At 39.4% G+C, this 26,530-nt stretch overlaps 2 long non-coding RNA genes across 2 annotated transcripts in view; one reads left to right on the forward strand and one right to left on the reverse strand.

Annotated features, from left to right (window-relative positions):
- Positions 1-26,530, forward strand: part of LOC309691102 — a 248,062-nt gene that overhangs the window by 55,660 nt on the left and 165,872 nt on the right. The gene's annotated exons all lie outside the window — the stretch shown is intronic.
- LOC309691150 lies at positions 2,651-12,235 on the reverse strand. The gene is made up of 4 exons (XR_014271897.1): positions 11,910-12,235; positions 8,132-8,233; positions 3,684-3,773; positions 2,651-3,597 (listed from the first exon to the last, which is right to left on the reverse strand). It is a non-coding gene; the product is annotated as an uncharacterized lncRNA (long non-coding RNA).

Here is a 26,530-nt window from a genome sequence, read left to right on the forward strand (position 1 = left end):
GCATAATCAGAAGACAAACAGGTATGGATAAACCTGCTAAAAAGAAAAGGCTGTGCAACTACAAAAAACAATGGGAAGAAAAACATAGCTGGGTTAAATCTGTCAGCAATGATTGAACTAAGGCTGGGAGTTTTCGATGGCCATGGAGGTGAGATGCAGCACAGAACTGATCAAAAATGAACTAAAGACCTCGATCAACTCTCACCATTCGTGTAAAGACTTCTGTTTGGCTGTGCAAAAATGACAAAGGGCTGCTTGAATCAGTTAGGAGAGGCAAAACATTTTCTTGGAAAAAGTAAGCTGGGTAATTGAAGCCTCTATTTACCGTATTTTATTTGAATTTCTTTTGCCTTTTTTCAAAGGAAATGCCTATGGGATTTCTGTTATGATTTACTGTATTTTTCTTTTATTGATTAAATTGGATGTCAGCATTTTACTGCATTTTTAAAATAATAATAAAAACATACAGTACATATTTACACTATGCCCAGCTGTGCATTGTGCTTCTGGCATGCCAGAGTGTCCCTTATTTGATAGTTAAAAAGTTGGCAACCCGACATGTGACCTTAATGTTTCTGCCACCATTTTAGCCCTGTGATAGTCATGGTGCCAATGTAAAGTTAAGTGAATAACACTCCAGCTACTCATAGTGTGGGAAAAATGTGTCTTCTCTGATTGGTTAGCAAGTGGTTGCTGTATGTGGTAAATGGTTGATGGCCATCACTAGGAAATCAATTAGTAAAGTCAGAATCACACAAGTCCACAGACAGCTCTGTGATCCCCTGGCAACCCCCGGTTGTTCGGGAAAAACGTGTATTCCCCAACCGGTTGGCAACAACCTGCTTTGGTTAGTAGCAGAATGCTAGCGGAACATGCCAACCTGTTTACAAAGATGCGCCAGCTAAAGCTGCACATTGCAAGCGGTTGTACTGCTTCCAATATAGTAGAGAACTCTTTAGCATTGTGTGCATGAAATAATATCAGGAAGTCCTATAAGCTATGTTCTTTTTTGTTTGTGATAACCTAAGCTAATCAGTTAGCACAAAAGCTCCATTCTGATTGCTTTGTGTTCTCATTTAGAGTAGAACAGCTCTACACCAGACCGTTTACCATATTTATAGTTCAAACATGAGCGTGGTCTATATCCTGTTGTGTAACCCTCGACAATCCTTTTCCAAATGATCAAAATTTATTTTCCGACTGGAGCAAAAAGCTGCACTTTCTTGTAGTTGTATTGTAACATCATGAAAGAAGGATGACTGTGCATTATCTTACAAATTGAGTTCACTTAAAGAAAAGATTATCTGTTTTCTTTTTAATTAGTCAATTTAATTTTAGCTTCTTTAGTAGCTCTATGAGAGATGCTTTTATGTTTGGGAATGGTTTGGAGTGTGTGCATGTGTGTATGAGTGAGGGGGTGGCGTGAAAGGAAAAGGACTACTGTCGACTTGAAGATATGGAAATATAAAGAAACACACTCACGCACACGCACGGACACTCAACACCCCCCTCCCCTGAGGCCCTATAAGCTAATTAGCTCCTAAAGAATTTATTTATCACAGATAAACTGTCAAACAATCTCACTGGCACATCCCCAGTGGAAATAAGAACTACTCATTAGTTTGTTCAATTAAGCTTTCTTTTCCCACTTCAGCACGCCCTTCCCACATCACCACCGCGATGAGAATACACTTTTTGGTACTGCAAAAGTTTTCTTGAGTAGATTTCTTATGTATACACCACAGCAGAAGGTTGAAGCCTTTAGCAACTCTGTCAGTTTGTGTGTGACCCAAATTATGGCGTAATCATAATAAATCTGAGGGAGAGCCTATTTATTTTCAATTCTAGGGTTTAAAAAAAAGACTCAGAGAATCAACCATGTGCTGGTACTGTTGAATAAACTCATGAGGTGAACTCGTATCACGTTGCAAAGTTTTCCACACGAAGGCCTATTCGGGATTATTTTAAGCTGTATGAACTGAATTCATAGTGTTGTTTCTGCTGCATTTCGTTTATGCTGCATAACAACAAGGTAGGACCAAGTGGATCCAACTTGTGTGGTGTAACAACTTGGTGTCAACAGCCAATTATTCAGTGTGTGCTGAAATAGTACTTTTGTGCTTCCATCTGTTTGGCATTTGCAAAAACATGCTCTTTTTTCAGGTTGGATGGATTGTGTTTGATCTGGATACTGACATATGCAGCTTATACTTGAATTTAATGTTTAATATTATATTCAGTATGCTCCACTGTAGTTTTAATAGAGGAAAAAGTATTTTTATTTCTCTGTTGGCAATATTTAATCTTGGGTAAGTTAAAGTTTTTGTTTTATAAAATTTTTTGTATTATAATGAGGAAAAATGTGTCAAATTTATGAATGACTCTGCCTTTTTTTCAGACTTATATATTTAATAGTGCTGTCAGCGTTGATCTTGTTACAACGGTGTTAACGCCATAACTGCATTAATCCGGCAAATGTCCGTTAGCTAGTTAACGCGGATTGCCCCGTGCTAGGGGCTGCAGGGCACTAACGCATTAGCTAACTGTGCTAACACGTTGACACCGTGCAGCCCTCGCACGGGGCGATCCGCGTTAACTCGCTAACAGAGATTTGCCGCGTTAATGCAGTTATGGCATTAACGCTGTTTTAATGAGATTAACACTGACAGCACTATTCTTTAAATTAATACAAAATAATTTTTATCTGAGTGTTACTGATATTGAAATGCCACATAATACATTTGTTGACATAACATTGAAGTGAGTTTGCTCGTTAAGGCCCGACCCTCATTACAGGTAAAAGGGTAGGGATATTTTCACTGTTTCTGTTGTTATTCTCTTGCAACGAGACACTTTGAAGCACAACGGCCATCAACATTGCATGGAGGCAAACCTCTCTGGCCTGCTGATGAATTCACTGAACTTAGAGAGGGGTTTTACCTTCCTCAGGCCTGAGTATCTATCCCCTCAAGACAATATTGCACAGACACCACGAAGGCAATATTTGGCCCATTCCATCACTCTAATTCACTCCCTCCACATCCATATTTCATTCAGCCTCGGCTTTAATGAAAGTCATGGCAACTTCACCACCACTGGAGTCTCCCTGCACACACATTGAACAAAAAAAAGAAAAGAAAAAATCATAAATAAGGACACTGGCCTTCATACAAAACAATATAAGAGTGACTGGGGCCCGAAAGTTGGGTGGAGAAAGACGAAGATGAAGTGGGGAGGGGGATTCAGCTGCATTGTAGTTGCCTAGAAGAATCTGGCTATCTCCCATCCCCAGCCCTACTTTTCCTCCATCTGACAACCCCTCCTTCTACCACGTAGACAAGTGCCTGTTTATCCCAGTGCCCTTCAGAAGACATTAACACAGGTCTCATGTGCAGCCCTGTTATCTTCCACTGGCCTGAATATGCTTAGATTTTAAGTAGGGTTTGCTGTGTTGACTTGGGCATCTATATCCCAAGGAAGTGAAGATGACATCCTCACTAAAAGGCTGCGGGGATACTGGGCTGGGTGGCACAGCAGTTACATGCATATGCATTGCATTTACATAGCCCCGTCCAGCTGGATACGGCGCTGCATTACCTAGAAGAGCAAAGGAGAATGTTTTAGGTTGCTAATGCTATGAAAAGTAAAATTCAGCATTTTTTTAAAATCCTCCTGCAACTTACTGCATTTACAAAATAGGTACTTTAAAAATACAGGTGCCTTTATCCATTGTTTGTCTCCATTTTTTCCTCAAATATCACTGTGGTTTACCACTAAAGAAAGAAAAAAAAACAGTCCAGTTAATTTCTGCTAATATGGCCACTTATCATCTTATGTTATGGTAATCCTATTTTGTAAGTAGGTCCAAACATGCAATACACAAGCACGGTATTGATCTTATTGTCTAGCTTTAACCAACAAAGTAAACGCCATGACAGCAAAATGTCAAACATCTACAAAACTGGCGTGTCTGAAATATTTATTTGCCAGTCTTTAGTTAGCAACAAGTTACACACATAAAGGCTTTATTTATTACAGTACATATTACAGTACCATACTATAGGAACTGATCATATTAAATTGTGAATGGCAGTAAATTACTTGCACAGGATGTCCATTTCATGCAGTCTAACCACTTGTTTCATGCATACAGTTGGCATCAGTTGCTCATTGGCTCTGCAACATCATAACTGCAGTGGCCAGATATATGAAAACTGTAAATTCATTACACTAAAACACACACAATAAGATGAACAAAGCTGTTCTTTATCTATTTTGATAGACTGATTGATTGTTTTTTTTCTTTTGGAAGAATACTATTTCTTATGTGGTAGTAGAACACATCCTTTACCTGCATTTGTTGAAATACATGTATCAACAAGGTTTCAAGTCAATGGTCTAAAAACAAATACAGATGAGTCTATTATGCTATTACAGCCACTCAGAGCAGTATGATGCAGAGGGAGATAAAGAACAGGCTGAGCCCATCAGAGGACATTAAATAGGACCAGCTCTCAATCTCTCAGTCTCTCCTCCCTGTGCTTTCACAGGGAACCAGCAGTGCAGAGGAGGTGGGGCTGCTATAGTGCGGCAGGCCAGAATCACACAAGTCCTGCAGAATTACACAAATAAATTGATACCAAACTCATATGCTGCTGTGTACATAATTCAGCTGAGCTCAAATCAAACATAAACAAATTCTGGGCAAAGATAAATCATTTTTGGGAAATTAAAACAAAACAATTACCCCATGAACAAAATGTGACATTTAAATTGTTATGCATCTCATAACATCTACGGGACCTTTTTCATTTCAAGCATCAGCTTTGAGTTTTTCTTTCAATAAAAACCAGAGGTAAAGATGTGTCAGTATAAAAGCAACTCCAACACAGTTTATTTAGTCTTTATCATAATGAGTATATCCATGCAGAGAAAGCGGAGATGCTGTTAGCTGCAGGTGAAGACTGACATGTAATGACAAAGTGTTTTGATTTGAATTGTGTATGTAAAGAGGATAGTCGCAAATGAAACGAGGGAGGGAAAACGCACACTGCAAATATCCCCCGGAGCAGCGCCTTTAAAGAAGCGGGCTAAGCATTAGGTATTCAGTTAGCAGATAAAGGCGTTCTTTCCACTCATAATCAAAATATACAGTAATGCATCATTTTCTACCAGATAGCTAGAAAAGAATTAGCTCAAATTATTTTAAGTTTTTGTTAATTACTTTTGGAGCCTGAAGCAGCTCATGCCTCTGAATTGCCAGAAAGTTTAGAATCACTCGGTCAAATTAGCTGACTTATAATTCAAGCACTTATCACCCAACTCTAAAGTAGTGCTTTATGAAGCATCCCGGTTTTTATCTGTATGTACACCTCCAATGTGATCACATGGCTAAATGATATTTCTGCTAACACTCATCCCTTAAATTAAAAAATGCAGTGGGCGTGCATTTCTGTGGGCATAATCTAATACTCTTGATCTCAATGGGGCATTTATGGAGAATTTTATAACTCTAATTATCTGAGCCCATTACAGTATATCAACTTTTAGTGGTCCATTGTATTCCCAGTATGCGCCAACTGGACAGATGCCTCTGTGGCATAGCACATTTATCTCAACTTAGAGTAAAAATACACCAGTTCAGATAATGTTCCTGCGGAGCAAACTTTCCTTTTTTTGACTCAGTCATTTAACAGGTGGGTCAGAGCAGCATGAGGATGGCCTTACTGTCAAAAAGTGACACCCAGGTTTTAGCCTCCATCTGTGACTCAAGGGTCACATTTGCATACAAAAACAAAGTTCAGCAGATTAATAACTCTAATAATATTAGCATAGTAATAGAAACTCCACATATAAGCAGGCATTTGATTGACAGGATTTGATTAAATTAAAACAACTTAGATAAAGGACACACTAAAGAATATGCAAATATGTAATGCAAAAGTTTGCCGTTTGTATCTGGAAGCCCCACAGGGTCTTGGCTCGGTCACTCTCAACCACCCTTGACAGTATATGCCATTTCGACTTGGAGACTTCCGGGGCATACTCAGCACACATTCCTTTATACTAAGGCAGCCACTTGGTTATGGTGTTCCATGTATGCTGTGTCGGTTAGCATCTTGCACCCTGCTGTTATGTCCTTGATTTGTCCAGCCGTTGGTGGGATTTCTCAGTATCAGCCACTTCTTCTGTCTGCTGGTGGTACATGCCATGCAGGAGCCTGTCCTTCCATGATGGTTTCTCTTCTCCCTCCTTTTCTTTCTTGAGCTTCTGCTGCTTGAGGCATTCGCTAAACACACGATTGGTTGTGACCATGTTCCTGATGTACTCTTTGATCTTAGTTGTTTCTTGATAGTGGTTCTGACACTCAGTGGTCTTCAGCCTCCTTCCGTCTGCTTACCGTACAGTCTCAGGGTGCTGGATTTGGGGTAAAAGCCTCCATGCATGGTAAGGAGTTTTCTTGTTTTGATGTCACCTTACATCAAGAAAGTCCTGGGTTCAAATTCACTTCCTCTCACAGTTAGATTAATTGGTGATTTTAAATTGGCTTTAGGCTTTCTTGCATTAGCTCTGCAACAGACTGGCAACAAGTCCAGAGTGTACTACGCTTCTCATCCCATTACAAATGGGATAGGCAACTGGGATAGGCTCAACAGTTAGCGTGGTTTAGGTAATGTAAATTTAATATAAATATGATGATATAAATTTGAGTCTGATTCTGCTGGAGGTTTTGTCCTATTAAAGGGGAGTTTTTTCATTCCCACCATTGCAGTGTTTGCTCAGAGAGGGTCGTGTGATTGTTGGGGTTTTCTTCAGTACTGTAGGGTCTTCACATCATAGTGTGAAGCACCTTGACGCCACTGTTGTTGTGAATTGGTGATATGTAAATAAACCTGAATTGAATTTAGGATTAAGATAAACTATTGCTATAAAGCCTCTGCACACACTGCAGCTTTCTTGCACAGTGTTATCAGCCACAGATTACCCATTTGTTCAGTAGTTAAATATATCTCCTAAAGGAGAGACATATGATTTTAAATGCATTTTTAAACATCCTCATAGCTGCTTGTAACTACATTGCAGTCCAGTGCAATTTATTGCTGCTTATGGATGCTAAATAAGACAGACCTGCCTTGCATATTAAAGCTGTGGGATAGGATAGGAACAGATTTCTTCCTAATGTTTTGTAAAAATTCTTTGCCTCTGAAACATGGGCCCCCATGCCATAACAGCCGTTAGCTCAGCCCCTGACAAAGCTGTTAATGTTCTGCAAAGAATGTGCAAATTGCAGAAACGAGTCCAAGTGTGGGCAGAAAACACTTCTGGTACTTAGAACCAGTGATGGAACAAATTTGGTCAAATTGGTAAAGTGCCCAAAGGGAGGAGGGAGATGTTCCACGGAAAACCAATTCCAAGCTTGGGTGAGCTCAGGATTGTTTGGAAACTCTCCAATCTGGGGGCCTGCATTGAATTGCATGTCAGGCAGAGACTGTTAAATAAGATTAGAATAAGGACCAAGAGAGCAGCACAGGTACCCACAGGATGGCTGTGTAATGTTGAATCACAGGCACTCTTTAACAGCCATACATCAGCTGCAGCAGCGTTGGAAAAACGTTACATGAGGTGACATGTAAACTCAGTGGACAGTTGCAGGAAACACAAGAGGTTTTTTTTTAGTACATTATGAGCTCTGTTTGGAACAAGTCCTACTTCCTGCTTTGATTTATTCCTCGTAGCACCAATTAGGCTATGCCCACTCCTGGAGGAGCTGAATGCCGGCGATGGATATGTCATGGGATGGTATGATCAAAGCAGAAAGAGGAACACAGAGAGAAAGAAATGTCATTCATTTTCACATTTATTAGGCTTTCATGAGTCTTGTATTTCAGCTTGTAAAAGCAGCCACTTCTGCAAAAATGCAGCTTAAATCATAAAAGACCAGAATGAAGACCTTAGAATGAAATGAACAGAAACATTATCATCTTTTGATGAGCACTACAGCGAGCTAAAGTGACAGAGAGGTCTTGAAGCTTACAAACACAGAGCGATCCCTCTCTCCCTTCTCTTTGGTGCAGTTCATCAAGTGCAGTAAATCATTACGTGAGAAACATTTAAAAGGAGCTGTACTTACTGCTAGTGTCTCCGTTTTACACTGAATGGTTCTGGACATAGTAATCACTGGAATAATGGCAGAGAGGGGTGGAGTTGCTTTGTTCACATCCTGTAATTTAAACTGAATAAAAAGCAATGGGGTGATATCGTAGGATGAAATTGGACACATTTATTTTGATGTTTCAATAGCCACTCAACAACTAACACATATAACAGCTATAAAACACTTATGGTAAAAATGAATTTACCAGTGCTCCAACTCACAGGAGGAAACACGGTACTTGTAAGTACTCGTCCATCTCATTATTGAGGCTAATTACTGTACAGACAGCTGGACACTTATAAGCAAGGTTTTGCACGGTTTGGTAGGAGTACATGTGTATTCTTTGAACAAAATTCCAATAGAAGAAACTATACTTTATTAATTAAAGCATTCAGAAGCCAAATATTTTCAAGTTGGTGCTCTTTTTTTTTGTTGTTGTTCTTTTATGGCAACAAAAAAAATTAAAAAAGCACTTTAAATAATCACATAAGTTCCCAATGCTGTTTCCTCATGTTGCATTGCACTTTGGGTCACTTTACTTTCAATTACAGCTGAGCTACTGAAATAAATTTTCACCTAAAATTGTGTTGACATGTGGGTTTTTAGCCCATCTGGGGGCAGCACAGAGAAACGGTAAACACCAGAAAGCTATATAACATCTACCTTTGAAGCTGATCTAGAGAGCCTACCAACAAACAATTGCTAATTTATACATGCAGCTATTACACAGCAACATTAGGATGTGTTCCTAACCGCTAGGCGAATGGAGGTCCAACATTCACTTTGTTTTGCCTCCTGAGCAAAATATTTGGGTCTTAAGCTGGTAAACACTCCAGTGTGTTCACCAGCTGGGAACTTTGTCAGCCTGGTGCTTAGTGCTGAGCAGATAGCATACAGCAGGCTTTTAGAGCTTTTATCTAAAAATACTTGCTTGTGAAAGTTAATGTTGACGAGGGCTGTGAGAGTGAACCAAAACTGCAAAGATACGGGTCAGAAAATCAAAACAATACGCCGAAAGATGCTAAAGTGTGCCACAGATAGCTGCCGTAGAGTCGGGTGATAATTCCCTGTGCGTTCATCCCCACGAGTGACCCCCTTCACCCTCAATAATATTTATGCATAAATATTGATTAGCGCAGCTTTAAGTTCACAATTCAAAACCATCCTATCTGCTGTTAGGAGCTAAACTAATAAAATATTGACGATGCAAAACCCATCTATAATCAAAGCTACTGCTAAAGTGTTCCTGGAAGTATGTGAAGTGGAAGTCACAGATTAGTCTTTTCCTACATATTTAAACAGGAACAGGCCAAGGCTAGAAATCAAGCACACTATTTCACAAACAATGTAATTAGAATAAGTATTATATGAAGAAGTACCATTTTTGTTCAGGTGAAGGGAGTTTCTTACTAAATTCAAGGGTGTGGAATTAACAGGCCACCTTCCTTCCAATCATTCTCAACTTAGTGCTGTTTGACTGAGACAGATGGGGAAGGTAAATCAAGGCAGCTGAGTGAAGAGGACTGCTGACAGCACATTAGAGCCTCTCTCAATGAACTGTCACAAGTGCACAGTGAAAGTAAAGTTTGATCATACGTGGCTGCTGTCCTGTCAGACATCCTTAAAAGCAAATGGGGCCTAAGTGCTGCGGAGCTCTGAATGAGCTTGAGATGACAGTTGTAGCTGGTGCACTCCATCCTCCATCCTGCAAAAGGACAATGAGGTGAGAGGGACTGTGGCTGCATCTCACACTCTGCACCCTCACCGTTGCGGTAAAACCATCTGACAAAGTGTCAGTCTTCCACATCATCATCATCGCATCATTAAGGAGTGGAGCTAAAGTTTTATGCTGCTTGTGCAGAAAGGTTATGAATATGTGCCTACACTCTGAAGCATACTTACCAAAATGGAGAGCTAGATTAAAACTCAATTTTTACCATAATAACTGAGAATGCCAGCCATTGCTGTTAGAGGACAAACAAATCTCTAAACAAATATATTTTATTAAGAGGTTACGACAGTTTCAGTGGCTATAAATAATTCCCTGTTTAGATTAAAATAACAGAAGTGACTTATAATGTGGAACTTCAGATTTAAATTTGTCTTCAGTGCACTGGTCAACATTATAGCATTGTTCCACTGTTTCTCTTTGTGTTGTGGTTTGTTTTGTTTTACTCTGTTGCCATTGGATCTCCTTTCAGCTCATTGAGACATCATATTGATATTGACATGATACTATATTGAACTTTACAAATATACGCTAATGACTTACAGTATGCATGAATTTTGTTAATGGCCAGTCTTAAAAAGTCTTTCATTGCTTCCAAGGAGACATCATTTCTTTTCATTTCTTTTTAAAGTGGTCTTGAGCAACAGTTCTCCAAGCGTTCTAAAGGTCTTCCAAAAGCTTCCTCTAGACATTTGCTGCTGTTTCACTCATTTTCCGTCCAGTCGTTGTACCCTTGTTCTCTTTGTCTATTTTGTCTATTTGTTTGCTAAATCATGAATCATTCAAGCATAAAAAAGGAACCCAAGAAGTGCCTAACTCCAGGGTTGATAAACTGTATCTTTAGGTACTTTTTTACTAGCAGCCTGTCACAAAAACACATTATTTTCTTTGTTGAATCTACAAAACATCTCCAAGATAACACAGTTTGACAGGCATAAAATAGTACTTTTCCACCAGCAAGGTGATTTCCAGAGATCTATTAGCTGAAAACTTGCCATATATAGGAATAGTGTGCAGTTTGTCCTTAAAGTTCAGTCATTTTCTTAGATTATTTAACAAAAAAAGAATTCTGTACCCGTAGATATACACTGATCAGTGTCTAATTGTATTTTTTCAACGAATGCAACAGATGCGTTCGTATAAACTTACTGAAGAATGATTCATGGAGAATGCTGACATGGAATGATTCCATTCCATGTCAACTGACATCAGGGTTCAAAAACACAAGGATGTGCATAAACATACTTATTTTTTTCCTGATATTGTTGCAGTTACTTATTTTCAGCAGATTAGATATGTGACCCACACATCTCCCGACAGCTGACAATGATGACAACTAAGCTATGATTATGCCATGTGAGTTAATGTTAGGCTCAAGTGTCCTAAAAATGACATTTTACCTCAGATGAACATTGTCACAACATGTCTGTAAGCGTCCAAGTCCAACAATGTTAGATTCACTTTAAAGAAAGTTTCACAAACATTGAAAAACAGGAGCTAGCAGAGGCTAACAGCAGCTAACAGAGGCTAACAGTAGCTAACAGAGGCTAACAGCAGCTAATAGCGACAAAACCAGCAAAGTTCAGGATATCCTCAACCACTGACCACCAGTGTTGGGAAGGTTACTTTTAAAATGTATTCCATTACAGAATACAGAATACATGCCCCAAAATGTATTCTGTAACGTATTCCGTTACGTTACTCAATGACAGTAACGTATTCTGAATACTTTGGATTACTTAATATATTATCATGCTTTTTACAACAACGTGAATGTACTACTGCTGTGTGATTTATTACTGTTACTGAAAGGTCCGCGACTCCGAACTGTAGTAAAGGGACCTCTGACTAATACAGCGGGGTCCCTGTCGGCTCGTAGCCGAAAACTAGCTTTACTTTGTTGTGTGGGTCAACTTTTCTTGCGAGAGACAGAGAGAGGCGTTGAAAGGCTGCTCCAACAGAACTTATTGTTTTCGGAGGAAAACACGAACACGGTCTACAGTCCAGTCTTAATAGCTTACTTACATCTGGGCTCAGGCACTCTTCTTGGCTGCAGTGGTTATTATTATATTTACATGCTTCCAGCTCCCGTTTTTCCTCGATGACAACTCGTACCTTTCCACTCCCCCTTTTCTCCCTCCTCGCGCTCACAGACCCATAACGTGTATGGCAGTCCATTCTCCCTGCAACACGGACTACACTGCCCATGATGCTACATTCTTTAGAGCTATGCTTGTAGCATTCTGCCTGTTAGCTTAGCACAACAACAACAACAACGAAAAGGCGCTCTCTCACCCAGGAAACACACAGTCGCAGAGAAAGAGAGAGAGCGTCGCCCTGTAACCATGGCAACCGTAACGCTGCCGCCTGGAACAACAGAACATAGCTGTCAAACAAAACCCAAACAGTCCTGACCCGCGACAAAATGAAACAGGAAAGTACCGCAGTGTAATCCATTTATTTCAACAAAGTAACTGTATTCTGAATACCACCTTTTTAAACGGTAACTGTAACGGAATACAGTTACTCATATTTTGTATTTTAAATACGTAACAGCGGTACATGTATTCCGTTACTCCCCAACACTGCTGACCACAGTATCAATGTCATGGTTTTTGGGTTTTTTTTGCCAACAACTGACAATGATCCCAAACAAACTGCCACCTCAATAAAAGCATTACCTGGATGGTAAAACACACAATGAACGCTATCAGTCATGGGTTTTCTTCCCCAGGGCCTGGAGCTCAACATTACTGAAGCAGTGTGGGATCATCTTGACAGAGAACAGAACAAAAGGCAGCCAACATCTAAAGAAGAGCTTTGAATGTCCTTCAAGGAGCCTGGTGAACCATTCCTGAATACTACTTAAAGAAATTACATGAAAGTTTCCCTAACAGTGTTCAGGCTGTGTTAGAATAAAGGAGATCATACTAAATATTGTCCTTTAAGGTTGTTAGAATTGTAAAAACGTTATTTTTGCTTTATATACTATATTTCTATGTACATTTCAATAAATTGCTGCTCCTATTTCCCCCCTTTTTTTTTTAGCAATAAAAGAACAAAATGAGGACAGCAGTATATAATGATCCACTACAATAAAACAAAGACTTTTTTGCAAGTTATATGAGACACAGGTAAGGAATTTAGACTTTTAAAAAAAGCAGTAAAAATTGAGTAATCTGTTACAGAAACTGAATAGAAATAAATAATTATTCACACATTACTCTGAGCAATTTCCTCAACATAACTATTTACATTTCTTCTTCTAACCTGATTTATAACAACACAACAAGAGCTACAGACTTGTCTTGCATGCGGAGACTTAAAGTAAATTGGATTTCTTTCCTCCATCGCAGAGCTCCCTACCTAATGTAAAACTTGCAGTTCCACTTTAGAGGATGTGAAAGAGTGGGACATCTCAAAAATAGGTCTACTTTCAAAACTCAAACATCATATTTATGTTTAATTTGCCTTCAAGTTATAAATAACTATTTTGCACATAAGGTATTGAGATACTTTTGCTGAATGCAGGAATATGAGCACCTTTGGGTGTCAAAGTAAAGCTATTTCAAACGCAACTGCCCTTCAGTTGTGCACCAGACGGAAAAAGTCGAGCTTAATTAATGTCTCTCATAGCTTCTTATTAGACTCAACTTAGAAAACTTGGAAAACTTGTAAAAACTATAACTTTTGTTTTATATGTTATAGTTCAATGTTTTGTTTTAATATTATCCCATGAGGTGAAAGCTTTTTAGGCAAATCTTTATTGCAGCTTTAAAAAACTTAATCAATCATAACCAATCTTTAATGTGTGTAATTGGAAAGCAGGCCACCTTAAATTAAAAAGAAAGAAAACACAATATGGCTGTTACCGTGGGAATTAGTAGAAAGCACTGACATATATTTAATGAATAACTTACAGGCCTTTAGACCAACAGTGGGTAGAGCCTTGTTTACCTGGGCCCAAATCTGCACTCCTACACCGTATGCTACTTCACTCTTCCATTAGTGTGTGTGTTGAGGCCTGTGCCCACTGTTTAGCCTGGCGCAGAGGTACTTCTAGCTGTAGGAATATGGTCTCCCACATATTTTAAAACCCACTTTCAGTTGCTTCCCAGTGGGCCAGCAAACCTTATCTCTGATGCAAAAGAACACTTTCATAAGTGCCCTGCTGGAGAGGGAAAACACACAAACAAAGAGATATTCAGTCATAGATTGGACTTTGTTGTTCTCAGCCAATTTGTTTGGTAGGTGGTATGTGGGCAAATGGGCTGTTTTTTGTTGGGGGGTTTTCAACCCAAATGTACTGTTTACACACTTAAAAAATTTACAGGATGAGTGAGTAGATGTACATGTACATTCGATGCAGTATCATCATTATGCTATTAAAAATGTAAACATTTCCAGAGGCCTTTTTAGGGTCCCAGTGTGAGACCATTTCTTCTACACTGGTGCTTTCAGTGTTGACCATTTAACACTCAAGTCATAGCTGTCCTCAAGGGAGTTTTCCCTTAACAAACATGATAAGCTAGCTCAAAAACGTGGAACAAAGGACAATAGCAAAAAAACAACAACAAAAAAAAAAACGCCCAAAAGATGGTCCGTCTCATTCTAGCTGAATGCTTTTAACGTGCCTGTTCCTTAGACAGACATAAACTCTGCATCTAAAAGTGGGTCTGAACCAGGAGAAACAGCCATTAGGGGCAATTCAGCTGCATGAAAGTAGTGTCTGACAGGTCCACTCTTTGTGACAGATGCCATTAAAACCTGTAAAATGCGATACTGGCACTTTAAGGTTATATCATTTTACCCTTCAACTCTGGCAGCCCATCTGCTCAAAAATAAGAGCACGCCACTTTGTTTTAGGTCAGGCAACATCAGTTTCTTCACTACACCAAGTGCATTTCTTTTAAAGTCAAATGGTAGGGAATGTTGCAAAAAGTCTGTAAATGAATAATATTTGTTTTACCTACAGTTTGATGTCAATATCCTCTCATGACAAAATGAAAGCAATATGACCCTGATTTAAGCGCTATACTTTATTAAACTTTGAATCAAAGCTCCATTTTTTGAGCCGCTACATATACAAACAAGAAGCTACGGAGAGAAAAAATACTCAAATGTTCATTGTCGCCAAGGTTCAGATGACAATTATGACAGCCCAGGTTTAATCATAGAATCGGGTAGTTCATTTTCTCAATGTCAACATGAAACCTTGTCAAAAAATGAATTCTGTCTTTCTCTCGGGAGATAAGCAGGCTCCAGTGCACCGGGCTCATTCAGAGGAAAAAAACTCGCAGGTCACAAGGCAGCGACTTGCATGTTTTCTTATTTTTTTTTCACCCTCTCTCTCTATCCTCCCCCTCTCCTTTTTTTCTGAAAACCACCCAAGAAGAGATTAATCATGAAGGGAAAACTCAACTTCACCCTCTAGCTGCAGGTCACAGTTCTTATTTCGTGTGGAATTGGCTTTCGGAAAGCAGAAGGCCTGCCCGGGGGCCGGGACCTGATATGAGAGGAATTTGAGAATGAAGCAGAGGGGATTGATTAGCCCACTTCATATCCCACACTCCGTAAGCACAGTCCAGCTGCAATCTAACACACCGCTGAGCTGAATAGACAAGAGAAATTGGATTCCTTCCTAATATTTAACCTTCAAGTCAGCTCTAACAGCTGTTGATGGGTTGCTCTCCCAGGTAGTTACAAGAGGACTTTTTACATGTTACATAGAGAGGGAATAGCAAAGTGGGAATGTGATGACTTTTCTGTAGGTTATTCAATTACACTGGTGCAAAGAGCAGCTAGGCCATTGAAGCACATCATCTGCATGCCACTGCACTGAGGGATTTAATTTTACACCTCTACTTGTCTGAACAGCCTGTGTGAATATGTGTGGGCACACACACCACTCACATACACACACACACCACTCACACGCAGCACTCACATACATGTGCACAAGCAGGTGTATGAACATAAAGAGCAATTAATGCCACAAAAGTTGAGGGTGCAGCTAATGGATGGATCATATACTGACATAATGACGTTGGCTGTCAAAGTAGACCTATTTCAAACTCAGAGCAAAAGGCCCTCTGCTGCTGCTGTGTTTTTTTTATTTTATTTCCTTTCACCAGCAGATGTTAGAACAAAAAGCAATGGCTTCAATTCCTTACACTTAAACTTCGAGTAACATACCATTTAGATGTCTGTCTTTCCTCATCTGTACACAAACCCAGATCAATGTATAAAAATATAAAGCACGCACGGATAAATGGCGCATCTCAGTAACTCTTAAGACACCCGTGATTGCAGTGGCTTCATTTACAGGCCAGTTTGATCGTATCCACCCATCATCTCTCGTGCCAGTCTCGGGGAAGTGTTGATAAGAGAGCAGGATGTCATCAGGCTCTTTTTCTCAAGTCATTAAGCCATACAGTTTATTCCAAGCAAAGTGTTGCCCATTTGAATGAGCACATTAGTGAATGTCTTATGATAATTAAGTGCTTGAGTTGCAGAATTGCAGAATCGGATTCATTAGTAGAGTCACACATTTTTTATTAGCACCTCATTCTGTTCCCGGGCTGCTGCAATGCCTGTTGACATGCAGCCTACCCCCCTTTCCAAACAATGAAGAGAAATTCAAGCACTGAACTTCCATGATTAGAGGGATTGTAAAACTCATGGACTTGAAAGTAAATTTAGCTGATTTTTATATTCCCCATAAGAATTTAGGTCAATTTGCTAAAGCATACTTCAGGCGCAGGAAAGCAATCCAATAAAGCAGTCTGGTACAAATCTATAGATAAATGATGCTTCACATTCAATTACAGTGAGGATTTTATCTTTACTTTTCAATGATTTTGTCAATTAGTCAACACAGTGTTTCTTAATTCATCAAGGACTCTGGCCTAGTATTAGTCAGTGTGTGAGCATTTATTAGATTAGCAAAAGCAAGGGGAGAGAAGAGAAACAAATTGGGAGACATTCTTTTTTTTTTCCTTGCTAAAATAAATCCACTGGTAAAAAGAGCAGTCCACATTCTCATAAAGATGCTTGTCTGTTATTAGATAATGATCTTCCTGGACTGGTTTCATATCAGCAAACATAAAAAGAAGATAAACAATTCCTTATTCTATGAATTCTGACACACTGACTATTGTGCAAATAACACCCCAGCAGACCAAACCAATCCACCGGGGAACCCATGCATGGACCATGAAACTATACTCTCAACACAGATTAATTGGGGGAAAAATAACTAATTCTGACATTCCCCGAAGAGGTTCTTTCATCTTATAAATACTTGCTGCAAACTTGAGTATTTTTGCTTAAGTAACACAACACTGTAGATGATAGGATTCGTTTGGCTCAGCCTCAGGGGCCCGCCATGACAAAGAACACTTGTTTAGCAACTGCATAACCAGGTCCCAACACGGGCCTGTGACTGTGCCCAACTTCACCTAGAAACCGGCTCCATTTGCATTCTGCCTCTCCAGACACCGGGCGACACAATCTGAGGGGATACAACATCCCAGAGATACCAATGGAAGCTCACACATAAATTAGTCTTTGTTCCCCCATCTCTCCTCCTTTGCTTCTCCCGCTACTGCTCCTCCCCTCTCCTCCTATTTGTCCCATGGCTTCTTCACATCACAGTTCATGCAAAGGAGAAAGTGAAATCCAACTTTAGAGTTTTTCCACCTAATTACAATCTGTATTTACTTTCCCGGGGCTGCTGGGCGACCCAGCATATCTGCTTTTTTCGAAGTCTTGAACCCAATGTTTAATTCAGTGTTGAATGTGTCCTTTGGAATAATGAAACAGCACTGCAAATTAAAGTTCACACTAAATTCAAACCCAGAAAAACTGAATCATGTGCTCATATTGAAAACATGTATCATTTGTCTACAAAGTAAATTAGCCATGTTTTGGAATCACACATCTAATGGAACATTAGCTGTTTAGACGTTTAGCATGGATTTGCATGTGCTTTTACAGCTAATTCATTTGGTCCAAACCAAAAACCAGTAGTGTGAAACCTCTCACTGACCACATGTATGGACCAAATACTTGATCCAGCCAAATCGGGTGGTCTTGGTTTGGATCAAACTAAACTATAAATAAAGGCCTTTATTCATTGAGCGCATTGCAAAAAAACAACGTGATATTTAGAATTTTTCAGATCCAAACTTGTCATGTAATATATTTACACACCCAGCTCGTTTAGTTTTTGTGGAAAGTTTGTCCTCAAAAAATGCACTGTGAAAAAAGATGAAGTCAACATCAAGCAATAATGAGCTGGTTCTGATGTTTCTAAACAAGAAAACTGAGATTCTGGGTTTGTCCAATTCTCACGAGAAAGCAGCAGCAGAGAGAACTTAACAGTTTGGGCCAAGAGTAGAAGCTGGATTGCGACCACTTTTGTACATATTTCAGGATGTCAGTGGGGCAATTTGAACTCTTGCTGGCAGAGTTGGGACCACATCTGAGGAGGCAGAGAAATAATTTCAGAGAGCTGATTGACCAGGAGCAGTATGTATCTGAGGTAAAATAGTATTATTGTGCTCTTTGTATATTCAGTACCTGTGCGTGTTTTGAGCTTCAGCGCACCTGTTGCAGAACGCAGTGGTCTGATTGGTCAGATCTGTTTATTCCGATGCAACAGCTTCAGTAAGAATAAGTGAGTCTGAAAAATATTTTTAATGCAGGAAGTATTTGCACAGATTTTTAAATAGCTGGTGTTTAAAAGAATTGTGTGCTAGTTGAGGCAGGTTTGGACTTTCAGACTAACCACGCAAGGTGCACAGGCCATCAGAACCACAAAAAATGAAAACATAGAGGAGATGCAGTTTTAATGAAAATAACAGACATTACAGGTGTTTTCTCCTATGATGAGAGTAAGGGGATGAGAGGATAGGAGAGCAATATTACCTGAAGATAGAAAAGCTGCAGTAAAAATGACAAAGTTGAGACAGACTGTCATTTAAACAGTTATAAGGACCAACTGCCGAAGTGACAACACTCTGTTGTCAGATGCAAAAGCTGTGCTTTTGTTTTAGCACCTAGTGAGCTCTTAACGGCAAAAAGCCTACAGAGCAGAGAAGCACTTCCTCCAAATCGGTCCATTTGACTCAAGAAAAGGAAGACAGAAGACCACTGTGGTGTGGACTCTTTCAAACCCCCACCCCCACCCAATCCTTGACTTTCCAGACAGCCCCACTCTTAGTTGGCACATCATTTGCTTTTGCTGCAAATGTGATCATTAATTTACCCTTCCCAGTGAAACTTCATATACCCATGACACTTTTTTTTTCATAGTCTAATTAAATATAATTTTGAAGCTCTTTAAATCCAACTTCATCCAAATGCACAATCTAATTTTTCATTTGCTTTTGTACATGATATAAGACATCAAGTCAATAATTTATTAAATTACTTTTCCCATTCATTTTCTTCTATCTATAATTGATCTCTCCAGCTGAAATTCTGTTGTTCCTCTTACTCAGCCAGTCTACGGAGAGTCTGCGTGACATCACTGTGAACAGGGCTTGTACCTCACCGTGCCCTCACTGGAAAACACACTCACACAACCAAAATCACGCGCACACGCACACAGCTGTTTCAAATAGCCTTACAATGAGCATATAATGCCTGTATGTTCACCGCCAATTCATTGATTCTTTCTCTCAAACCAAGAGCATTATGTAAGAATGCACAAATGCATTAACCAGTCCTCCGTAGAGGAGCAGTAGGCTCGATGCTCAGTAGCATCGTACTCTACTAGATCAAATAATTTCTTATTTCTAAACCGTCCGGGAAGCTTTTATGCAGAGACCCTGGCACCACTGTCACAACTCAATGCCACAAACAAATAAATTGGACAATAATATGAATAATTTGTCTATTTGCAAGTAATTACTGGTAACCAAAGATCACAGTTTGCTCGTAGCTGACCTTACCTAGGTATTATTTTGAATGATGATCCGGTTATGTGTCGGTTACACCACAGTGAGAGTTTTGCCGGGAGTTGTTGAATACTAATGATGAACTTCTAACAACAGGGCACCAGACCCTTTCTGGATCTGCTTACAGAGCTCTTTTCTCCATATTCACATTAAAATGCTACTAGTTGGCTTAGCCAGGTGCTTCACCACTGCAATAACTTCAAAGATGTTTACTTTTATGTTACAGCGGGGCCCTGCCAGGAGAAGTTTCTCTGTGTACTTTTCTAGAGTGGCTTACAAATACTGCACACCATGCTGCCTTTGAGCTTTTTTTCTGGGCGCAAAGAGCCTTCTTCTACCTAAATGACCTTCAAATTGTTTCGGCCTTGGTCTCCAGAGCGATCCCTGCAGTGCAGTGCATCTCACCAGGTAAGAACGAGAGTTCAAAATCATGCATCATCATCATGCAGGGAATGGGAAGTGAACTAACTTTTGCCTCACTAAATAACAGAAGTCCAGGTGCAACCTTGACTTTAATGCATCTTTAAGGTTTATGGCCAACAGCTGACTTAGTGTGCTTTTACTTGGGGTTTTTTTGGCCTCGTATGCAGGAGCAGGTGTGTTTGGTGCCTCTTGGGTAATATCCTACGTCACATGCATCACATAGTAACCATTTCAGTCTGCAACATTCATAGTTTAGACAAGGTTCGATGAAGGATCTGAGCTGCAACAGCAACAAATCAATGTCTCTGTGAAAGACCACGGGACAGCCATGTGGTGTGCTGCCTGTGATAGTGAGCTAAATGATGCAGCATGTGTACTGGCACATTAAAATTTGTTGTATTTCCACTAAAAGAGAAAAATCACATGTAAAATGGTTTTCAGTGACCTTTTTGACTGCTTTTTTTCGACCTAAACTGTTGATGAGTCGAACAGAGAACAAGGATCAGGAGAAGAGACAAACAGCATAAGGTCTATAATTAAATGTTCACATTTAAAAAGCTATTTATTTTGTTTAATTTTAAAATTACAGTGCATCAACGAAACTATTTCCATTCCTTAATTATAATTTCCTTCTTGAGTGGGATTTAAAATCTTCAAATCTTTGAAAATGTGTTGACTTATTATTTCTTCATAAGAAATAACAAATTCATTTATAAAATAAAAGATCAAATTTAAAGGGCCTTTGACCTGGATAGCCGGCTCATTATCGCATGTCAAAGAAAAGCTGAACACTTTTGACAACCATGTACAGCAGAAGAAGATCAGAGGAAGAAATGGGTTGTTTCAATTTTCTCAAAATGCCTTTCTGCGATTGAAATGAACTGAAGGGACATCAAACATTCTCAGCTGCGTAGCTCTCAGAGGGAAGACAGACAAAATTATTTGATGCCATCTGAGGCTCACCAGTGCTAAGGATCACAATACAGCTAGCTGACACGCTGGTGATTATTCATGGCACTCACGCTTATTATTGTGGAGAGATTGAACAATGGTTTTCTGTTGCGGGAAGTGAACAGTTAGAAGTTCTACCCTCTGTCCTAAGCTTTTCTCTCCGCAGTGAAGCAACACAGCGAGGAGGGATGCAGAAATCTTTCTTGGGCGTAATCACAGTTCAAATAAATATTTACCGTGCAGTCCGAACGTCATGCAAAATCCTTGTGATGCTTTTTTGAAGGTAGGCGTGATTGTTTTATTTCATAGCAAAGACAGATTTTAGAGTCTCACTCATAACCACAGTGATGGCAAACACTAGTTATTAAGGCCCCATCTCGAAGCCTCAAACTGATCACTGCTATCTTGGTGTTTTCAAACCAGACATGACGAGCAAGGGGTGGAACTGACCGAACACCATGAAACAGTGCATGCTTATACTGCGGCCATTATTATCGCCGTTTGTGACTCCAACTGGGACCACAATTTCCAAAATGAACATCCTTTGTATTAAATAACACTGAAAACTAGTAATTAAGAGCATAAAAACATAAAATTAACTGAAGTGTACAATCTGATTTCTTTTTGCAACCAAACGAGCTGCCCCCTGTTGGTTACTAGAATAAAACGCAGGTTAACGCGTAACATACCAACGATTTGTCACGGCCCGAGGCGTCTCAAAGTAACATTAAAGGTACCCTTTCAGGTCCCTATGAGATGCTCCGGATTCTCAATTGAATCCAATAGAACGCCGCTCACGGTGGTAACACACACTTAGAGCAGAGGCTCCAGCGGTCCATTCGAGCCCTAACCCTAACCTTAACCATAACCCTGTCAAACAATGTTTTCCAAAGTGAATCATGATCAGAGCGTAAAACACATTTACATGTATAGATTCATTCCAAACGGCTTTCATGCTCCCAAACATGTAACATACCGACGATTTGTCACATAGTGTTGGTATGTTACGTGTCGGGATGAGTTGTTAAGGCACGTTCACATTGGTTTTGTCTTTCAGAGAAAGAATTGGCTTTTAATGACAGTTTGGGCTCTTTGCTTTATCTGTAGGCTACACATATAAAGAGGAATGAAAATTAACTAAAGAAAAACCATTTGGGGTCTATATATATATAGATATATAATATATAGATAGTTATTGATCCAACATATTCAAAGCAATGTAAAGAGATTTTTATTTTGAATATTAATGCTTTAAAAGTTTCAAAGAGGTTAGCTGAGTGTCTGGCATCGACACAAATTATATTGCTTTTCTCTTTGAAGAGCACCAGTAAGACTTTTCGCTGAATTTCCGCTTACTCTACAGCAACCAGACGCGTGTAGCTCGTGTTTTACCATCTCCCACATCCATCATTAAGTCAAGAATCATATCAATACTCGCCCATTTCCCCATTTGGGGTGAGCTGAGTAGATCAATTCATTTAAAAGGAACCACAGCCAGACATCCGTTTTAGAGATTAGTGCATATATTGGCTAGTCAACTGATGGAAGGTTGAAGGTTCATTAAGTCAATGGAATCCTTAATCAATAAGCAAACTTTAAGTCCAGGCTTTTATGGAAGACTTTCAGCTGCACATGTAGTTACACTGGTAAAGCACTAAGCTATCGTTATCATGATGTTAATATTCTTGTATTTTACTCCCCAACTTTTGTGTATTTTGTCCTTGGTAAACAGCTAGCCTCGTAAAAGGTTCAAGTTATTTGTAACAGGATACTTCAGTGAAGTATTTGGAAAAGTATGAAATGCAGCCTTAGAGGAAAGATTTTTACAAATATGTTTCATAACCTTGGTACTGAGATGTGGTTTTGGGATAATCATAACAGCGATTTATTGTTCCATTCTCAAAGTCAAAAAACTGGTAATCTTGGATAGTCAAACACACATGATAACCATCAAACTCATGCTGTCAGTACAGTCCAAGTGACAATGGGTAAAAAGTCAGCAGTATCCTCAATCACTGGGTTTATGTAAATCTTTCAACTCAAGTTTGTGTCGATGGTCCGATGTATCCCTCTCCAGCTAAATCATGGGGCATGCTCAGGCTGTGATTCTTAAGAGTCACTCGTGTCCACCTGAATTATTGTTTGTCTGTAATGCGGGGGAAGAACTGGAATGCAATGAGAAGTGGTTGTGCCCTCTGATTGATTGTTAAGTGTTGTCCAAGAGCCCATTGCCAGACTCCACTTAACGGCCTGCACAGCAGAAAGCAATCAGTGGCTGTTACTAAGGGTCTCGTGGGGATGGGCCCAGTCATGATTGATCTTCAGTGGATCTCTGAAGATGTCTAAGAGGACAGGGTTTCAACACAGTTGTGTTCAGGTCAGAGTGAATGCCCTCAAACTTGAGTGTGTGGCATCATGTCAAGTGAAAACTTTGGTTAGATCAACACAAATAACCTGAAACTCTTTTCTTTCATGGATTTAACTTTCCTTGTGAGGAGAAAATAAGACATATTGATATGTGTCATTGCAAGCGTACTGTCACTTAATTGGCAAGACAAATTTGGGCATTTGCATATATTATTCATGCAGTATGTTAACTTCAAATTGCTGCATGAGAAAGTGTACTCTGTCAAATAGTAAATCCCCGCAGATATACTACATGTCCCCAGGCCCTATTGTATCTGAGGACGCACGCATAAACACACACAGCCACCTTTAGTACCAGGCAGCAGAGCTGTCGGCTCTCCAGTGGTGTGTCAATGTGTTCAGTGACCACAACGCCTGGTGTTAGTCTCATTACAGACGGATCAAAGGGACATGAGCTTCATAGCAGCGGGGACTCTCTTCAGCCCCCCCGAGAAGCAATTCCTCCTCTAATCTCAAAGGTCACATTTAGTCATTCAAATATAAAACAGCGTCACATCATTCACACCCAAGCGACCCGCTAGTCTTCTCCAGAGCAGAGGTTCAAAGGAAAAAACACAAAGCCTATTCCATATAGAATTTAAATCTTAGTGCATGCAGGCAGTTTGTAAAAATGCAGTTCATCTCTTTGTAACAATTAGCTTCTTAATTTCCCATATGGTATATTTTATATAGATATAGTAGTGATTAGAAATATAAATTGTGATTCCAGTTATAGCAATTCATAGATGAAGTGCTGTCCCTGGATGGGGGACCTGAACTGAACTTGATGATAACTTTGTATTCTGTGAAATTACAGCCTAATAGTAATGACCTAACCTGGGCTAACTATAGACTGTATACAAAATATGGCAGAAGCTACGGCAACATTGCCCATAGGTTCATGAACTTCTGTTCTGAAGTCTTAATTTTAGCATTTTGGTCACAGACATCTCTCCTGGGAGTCAAAAGTGACTGTATTTGAACAAGGAGGTGAAATGCTAATGCTAGCAAGCTTGGCTAGCATAGCCATCAATAGATTAGATATTTGCTTCATATAGACAGTTAACCTGCTGATTAGTGCGAAGTAACATATAAATGAATATGTGAATTTGACTCACCAAAGAGTTAACTGAATCGATAGCTGCATTAGAAATGTTTTACGAGGCACTATTAGCATGTCGACACCAACCAGTCAATCAAAGTGGCCATACGTCTAATAAAATATTTATAAAACAAAGGTGGGCTATCAAAATAATATCCTGATCAACGATAGATCAAAGGACAAAAGGCTAAAAACATTTTAAATTTAGCTTTAAAATTCAGCCTTTTAAAGTCTTTGGGAACTGACATGTCAGCCTCTAGTGGTCATAATGGGAACTGCAATTTTTGGCATGGCTCTTTTTAGCCCCTCATGTTGCTACTATATGTTATGCAAGTAAATTTAAGATAAAATCTTGGAACTATACACTGATAGATATTCTTCTATGTTCCTTTTATTAATATTTGTCTTTAACCCGCTTACTTGCACGGTTATTTTCTGGGCACTGCCATATAACGGTTTCTGTGCACATATTAAATTCCTGCGCACATACATGCCGGAATATTGCTTTTGCACAAAGACACAAACACCGCTGTAGTCAGTGCAGTTCTAACAATTAAAATCACACCAATGATTTTTGTCAGTGAATTTAGTTTTCCTTAAATGACTCTGTGAATGGACAATAATGGTGGCAGCTAATAACACTGCAGTGCCAACAGCAGTTCCCCGGGATCTGAGCAGCTGTTCTGCAGTCTATATTGGCCTGTTCCTCAAGTGGAGAAAAAAAGAGCAACCTAGATGAGAATTTTGTGCTTCAGTGGCTATTGAAAGATGAGGCAATAAACTGCTAAACTTGAGTAATCACACACTCCCTGAGGAATTTCTCAAATGGGGATGGTCAAAAACCTTGAAATTTGAGCCCCTTGCACACGACCCAAGCTTTAACATTTGATGAGATTCATTATTATAGAGAGCTGAATACAAGTGTCTGCTGATTACAGGCCCCGCCATTAAAAGTTGCTACCAGCATGCATTTCCATAGCAGATCGTCAATGGGATTAAAATCTCAATTCATTGCAGTCAATTCTCCAGTAACAAGATTTCATTAAAAGCAGGCAAGGAGGAAAATGGACTCGAAAGCACTGAAACAGCTGGACTATAAATTATAAAGATGTGCTTTCTGCTAACTGAACACACCTTCAGCTTGCATATGCATTATTATTTAATGTTCAGAGTAGCTGGCTTTATGTAAATTGGAGTCTTCTATTCTCTTCAGTCCCCTTCTCAATGCCAGGTACTTCCAAACCAAGCAAAGGGAGAGATTATGCAAACCAATTAACATATGAAAATAACGTATTAATATACTGTCTCTGAACTGTATCCAATCAGTTCCTTTTCACTGGCGTGTGTACAAAACAATTAAAATTAAATTTATACTGCTCTTCCTTAACATATTCTGCAGAAAATGGAATCAGTGAGCAAATGCTGACAAAAGTTTTACAGGCCTGTGTTCTTCCTTAAAGGCACACTGACTTTAAGAATATTTATAAGAAGCCATGCTAATAAATTCCAGTCTTTGTTTCTCCCTAATGATGTGTGCATCTGAGACAAAGCAGTGAAATCCATAGCGGTAGCCAGGTGCTAATGAATGGCTTACATTATGCTGTCCACTAATTACTACTGCACCATAAATAAAACACAAGACAATCAATTAGTGCTAGACGTGTGTTTGTTAGTCATGGGAAGCAAGTTCCTCCAGGCCAAGGCTCTCCAACAGACCCGCATCTTCATTGTTTAATATTGAAACAGAAAGATGGACGGGTTTAGCTAAATCACCTTTTTTGAATGTTAGCGAATTCACT

This window comes from Aulonocara stuartgranti (assembly GCF_965226115.1).
Source record: "Aulonocara stuartgranti genome assembly, chromosome: 1".
NCBI lineage: Eukaryota > Metazoa > Chordata > Actinopteri > Cichliformes > Cichlidae > Aulonocara > Aulonocara stuartgranti.